Raw genomic sequence first — 6000 nt, forward strand, 5'->3', positions numbered from 1 at the left:
ATTGCCCTTGGACAGAACACATGGTCGCATGACGTCTGGCGTGGCATGTAATGATAGTCATAGGACAATACACATGGTCGAACAATGTCGGTCGTGGCATGCCATCATCGCGCTTTTACTGCACACACGAATGAACAATGTCGGGTGTGGCATGCCATCATCTCCCCTAAACAGCACACATGGTTGGACTACGTCAGGTGCGGCATGCCATCATCGCCATTGGACTCCACAAACATACGCACGACGTCGGGTGTGGCATGCCATCATCGCCCTTGTATTGCACACACCCACGGACGAAGTTGGGCGTGGCTTGCCATCATAGCCCTTGGATAACCCAGACGGTCGAACGAAATCGGGTGTGACATTACATCATTTTCTTTTGACAAGAAACACCGCCAAACGACGTCGGGCGTGGCATGCCATCATATCCCTTGGACAGCACACAAGATTGGACAACCTTGGGCGTGGAAGATCATCATAGCTCTTGGACAACAAACACAGTCGGACGGCGTCTGGCGTGGAATGACATCAGAGCTCTTGGTAAGCACACACGGTCAAACAACGTTGGGCGTGGCATTCCATCATGGCCCTTGAACAGCACACATGGTCGGATGATGTCGGGCGTTAAATATCATCATCGCCCTTGGACTATACACACGAATGGATTATGTAGGGTGTGTCATGTCATTATCGCCCATTGAAAACACGTAGGGTCGGACAAAATTGGCCGTGGCATTTCGTCATTTCCCTTTTACAAGACATACGGCCAGACGATGTCAGGCGTGGCATGCCATCATAGCCCTTGGACAGGACACACGACTGGAGGACTTCAAGCGTAGCAGGTCATTATATCCCTTGGACACCACACACGGTTGAACGACATCTGGTGTGGCATGCCATCATCAGCCTTGTACTGCACACACACGGACGATGTCGGGCGTGACATACCATCATAGCCCTTGGACAAAACACACAGTTGTATGACATTAGGCGTAGACTGATATCATGTCCTTTGGACATCACACACAATTGGACAACGTTGAGTGTGGCATGCCATCATAATCCTTGGACAGCACATACGGTCGGACGACTTTGAGAGTGGCATGCCACCATGTCCCTTGGACAACACATAAAGTCGGACGACGTCAATTGTTGCATGCTCGCGTAGCGAATGGATGGCACATACTGTCAGACGACATCGGGCGTGGCATGCCATCATAGCTCTTGGAAATCTCACACGATCGGACAAATTCGGGCGTTGCATGTCATCATTGCCATTGGACAACACACAATGTTGGACGACATTTGTCGTGGCATGCCATCATTGCTCTTGTACTGCACACACGACTGAACGATGTCGGGCGTGGCATTCCATCACCGCCATTGGACAGTACACATGGTCGAATAACGTCAGGCGTTGCATGCCATCATCGCCTTTTGACAACACACACGGTCGAACGAAGTCGGGCGTGGCATGCCTGTGTAGCCGTTGGACAGCACACACGGTCGGACGATTTCGGACGTGGCATGCCATTATATCCCTTAGACAGCACACACGGTTGAATGACGTTAAGCGTTGCATGTCATTATAGCCCTTGGATAGCACCCACAGTCGATCAACCTCGGACATGGCATGCCATCATCGCCCTTGGACTGCACACACAGATGGACGATGTCGGGCGTGGTATGCCATCATCGCCTTTGGAAAGAACACACGATCAAACGATGTCCGGAGTGGCATTCCATTATCGCCCTTGGACTACACACATGGTCACACGACTTCGGGCGTAAAATGCGAGAGTATCCCTTTGACAGCACACACGGTCGGACGACGTCGGGTGTGGCATGCCATCATCGCACTTGGACTGCACACACAGTCGGACGACATCGAGCATAGCAAGCCATCATAGCCTTTTGAAAACACACATAGTCGAATGACTGAGCGTGGCTTACCATTATGGCCCTTGGATAGCATGCACGGTATGACGATGTCGGACGTGGCATGCCATCATCGCCCTTGGAATGCACACACTGATGGACAATATCGAGCAAGGCATGCTGTCATCGCCTTTGAAAAGCACACACGACCGGATGACGTCGAGTGTGGCATTCCATCGTCTCCCTTGGACAGTACACACGGTCGAACCACATCGACCGTGGAAAGCCCGTGTAGCCGTTGGACAAAACACACTGTTGAACAAAGTCGTGTGTGGCATGCCATCATCGCCCTAGGACACCACACACGGTTGGACTACGTCGGGCGTGGCATGCTATCATCACTCTAGGAAAGAACACACGATTGAACAAAGTTAAGATTGGCATGCCCACGTAGCCCTTGGACAGCACACACAGTCGGACAACGTCGGGCGTGGCATGCCATCATCGCCCATGGACAACACACAGTCGGACAACGTCGGGCGTAGCATGCCATCATAGAGCATGGAAAACACATATGGTAAGACGACAGAAGGCGTGGCTTGCCATTATGGACCATAGATTACACGCATGGTCGGACGATGTCGGACGTGGAATATCATCATCGCCCTTGGATTGCACACACAAATCGACGATATCGGGCGTGGCATGCCATCATCGCCGTTGGACTTCACACACAAATGGACAATGTCGGGCGTGGCATGCCATCATAGCCATTAGAAATCACACACGGTATGACGACGTCGGGTGTGGCATGTCATCATCGCCCTTGGACAGCACACATGGTCAAACGACATCCGGCATAGCATGCCATCATCGCCTTTGGATAGCACACACGCTCAGACGACGTCGGGCGTGGCATGTCATCATAGCTCTTATATAGCACACACAATAGGTCGACCTCGGACGTGGCATGCCATCATCGCCCTTGGACTGCACACACGAATGAACAATGTCGGGAGTGGCATTCCATCATCGCCCTTGGACAGTACATACGGTTAGACAACGTCAGGCATTGCATAACATCATTGCCTTTGGACATCATAGACGGTTGGACGACGTCGGGCGTGGCATGCCATAATAGCCATTGGACAGCACACACGGTTGAATGACATTAATCCTTGCATGTCATCATAGACATTGGATAGCACACAAATCTGTCAACCTCGTACGTGGCATGCCATCATCGCCCTTAGACTACACACACAAATGGACGATGTCGGGCGTGGCATGCCATCATCGCCTTTGGAAAGCACTCACAGTCAAACGACGTCGGGCGTGGCATGCCATCATCGCCTTTGGACTGCACACACGGTCAGATAATGTCGCGCGTAGAATGTTAGAGTAGCCCTTGGACAGCCAACACGGTCAGACGACGTCGGGCGTGGCATGCAATCATAGCCCTTGGACAGCACACACGATATAATTACGTTAAGCGTGGAATGTCATCATATCCCTTGGACAGCACACATAGTCAGTCGACCTCGGACGTGGCATGCCATCATCGCCCTTGGACTGCACACACGGTCAGATAATGTCGCGCGTAGAATGTTAGAGTAGCCCTTGGACAGCCAACACGGTCAGACGACGTCGGGCGTGGCATGCCATCATCGCCCTTGGACTGCACACACGGTCAGATAATGTCGCGCGTAGAATGTTAGAGTAGCCCTTGGACAGCCAACACGGTCAGACGACGTCGGGCGTGGCATGCCATCATCGCCCTTGGACTGCACACACGGTCAGATAATGTCGCGCGTAGAATGTTAGAGTAGCCCTTGGACAGCCAACACGGTCAGACGACGTCGGGCGTGGCATGCCATCATCGCCCTTGGACTGCACACACGGTCAGATAATGTCGCGCGTAGAATGTTAGAGTAGCCCTTGGACAGCCAACACGGTCAGACGACGTCGGGCGTGGCATGCCATCATCGCCCTTGGACTGCACACACGGTCAGATAATGTCGCGCGTAGAATGTTAGAGTAGCCCTTGGACAGCCAACACGGTCAGACGACGTCGGGCGTGGCATGCCATCATCGCCCTTGGACTGCACACACGGTCAGATAATGTCGCGCGTAGAATGTTAGAGTAGCCCTTGGACAGCCAACACGGTCAGACGACGTCGGGCGTGGCATGCCATCATCGCCCTTGGACTGCACACACGGTCAGATAATGTCGCGCGTAGAATGTTAGAGTAGCCCTTGGACAGCCAACACGGTCAGACGACGTCGGGCGTGGCATGCCATCATCGCCCTTGGACTGCACACACGGTCAGATAATGTCGCGCGTAGAATGTTAGAGTAGCCCTTGGACAGCCAACACGGTCAGACGACGTCGGGCGTGGCATGCCATCATCGCCCTTGGACTGCACACACGGTCAGATAATGTCGCGCGTAGAATGTTAGAGTAGCCCTTGGACAGCCAACACGGTCAGACGACGTCGGGCGTGGCATGCCATCATCGCCCTTGGACTGCACACACGGTCAGATAATGTCGCGCGTAGAATGTTAGAGTAGCCCTTGGACAGCCAACACGGTCAGACGACGTCGGGCGTGGCATGCCATCATCGCCCTTGGACTGCACACACGGTCAGATAATGTCGCGCGTAGAATGTTAGAGTAGCCCTTGGACAGCCAACACGGTCAGACGACGTCGGGCGTGGCATGCCATCATCGCCCTTGGACTGCACACACGGTCAGATAATGTCGCGCGTAGAATGTTAGAGTAGCCCTTGGACAGCCAACACGGTCAGACGACGTCGGGCGTGGCATGCCATCATCGCCCTTGGACTGCACACACGGTCAGATAATGTCGCGCGTAGAATGTTAGAGTAGCCCTTGGACAGCCAACACGGTCAGACGACGTCGGGCGTGGCATGCCATCATCGCCCTTGGACTGCACACACGGTCAGATAATGTCGCGCGTAGAATGTTAGAGTAGCCCTTGGACAGCCAACACGGTCAGACGACGTCGGGCGTGGCATGCCATCATCGCCCTTGGACTGCACACACGGTCAGATAATGTCGCGCGTAGAATGTTAGAGTAGCCCTTGGACAGCCAACACGGTCAGACGACGTCGGGCGTGGCATGCCATCATCGCCCTTGGACTGCACACACGGTCAGATAATGTCGCGCGTAGAATGTTAGAGTAGCCCTTGGACAGCCAACACGGTCAGACGACGTCGGGCGTGGCATGCCATCATCGCCCTTGGACTGCACACACGGTCAGATAATGTCGCGCGTAGAATGTTAGAGTAGCCCTTGGACAGCCAACACGGTCAGACGACGTCGGGCGTGGCATGCAATCATAGCCCTTGGACAGCACACACGATATAATTACGTTAAGCGTGGAATGTCATCATATCCCTTGGACAGCACACATAGTCAGTCGACCTCGGACGTGGCATGCCATCATCGCCCTTGGACTACACACACAGATGGACGATGTTGGGCGTTGCATGCCATCATCAACTTTGGAAAGCACGCACGGTCAAACGACGTTGGGTATGGCATTCCATCATCGCACTTGGACTCCACACAAATTCAGACGATGTCGGGCGTAGAATGCTTGAGTAGCCCTTGAACAGCACACACGGTAGGACAAAGTCGGACGTTGCATGCCATCATCGCCCTTGGACTGCACACACAGTCGGACGACGTCGAGCATAGCATGCCATCATAGCCCTTGGAAAACGCACATGGTCGGACGACATAGGGCGTGGCTTGCATTATGGCCCTTGGACAGCACACACGGTAGGACTACGTCGACTGTGGCATGTCCGTGTAGCCATTGGATAACACATACTGTCGAACAAAGTCGGGCGTGGCATGCCATCGTCGCCCTAGGACACCACACACGATTGGACTACGTCGGGCGTGGTATGCCATCATTGCTCTTGGAAAGAACACACGATTGAACGATGTCAAGATTGGCATGCCCACGTATCCCTTGGACAGCACACACGGTCGGACGACGTCGGGCGTGGCATGACATCATGGCCCTTGGACTACACATAGTCGGACGACGTCGGGCGTAGCATGCCATCATAGAGATTGGAAAACACATA

This window comes from Solanum pennellii, chromosome 2 (assembly GCF_001406875.1).
Source record: "Solanum pennellii chromosome 2, SPENNV200".
NCBI lineage: Eukaryota > Viridiplantae > Streptophyta > Magnoliopsida > Solanales > Solanaceae > Solanum > Solanum pennellii.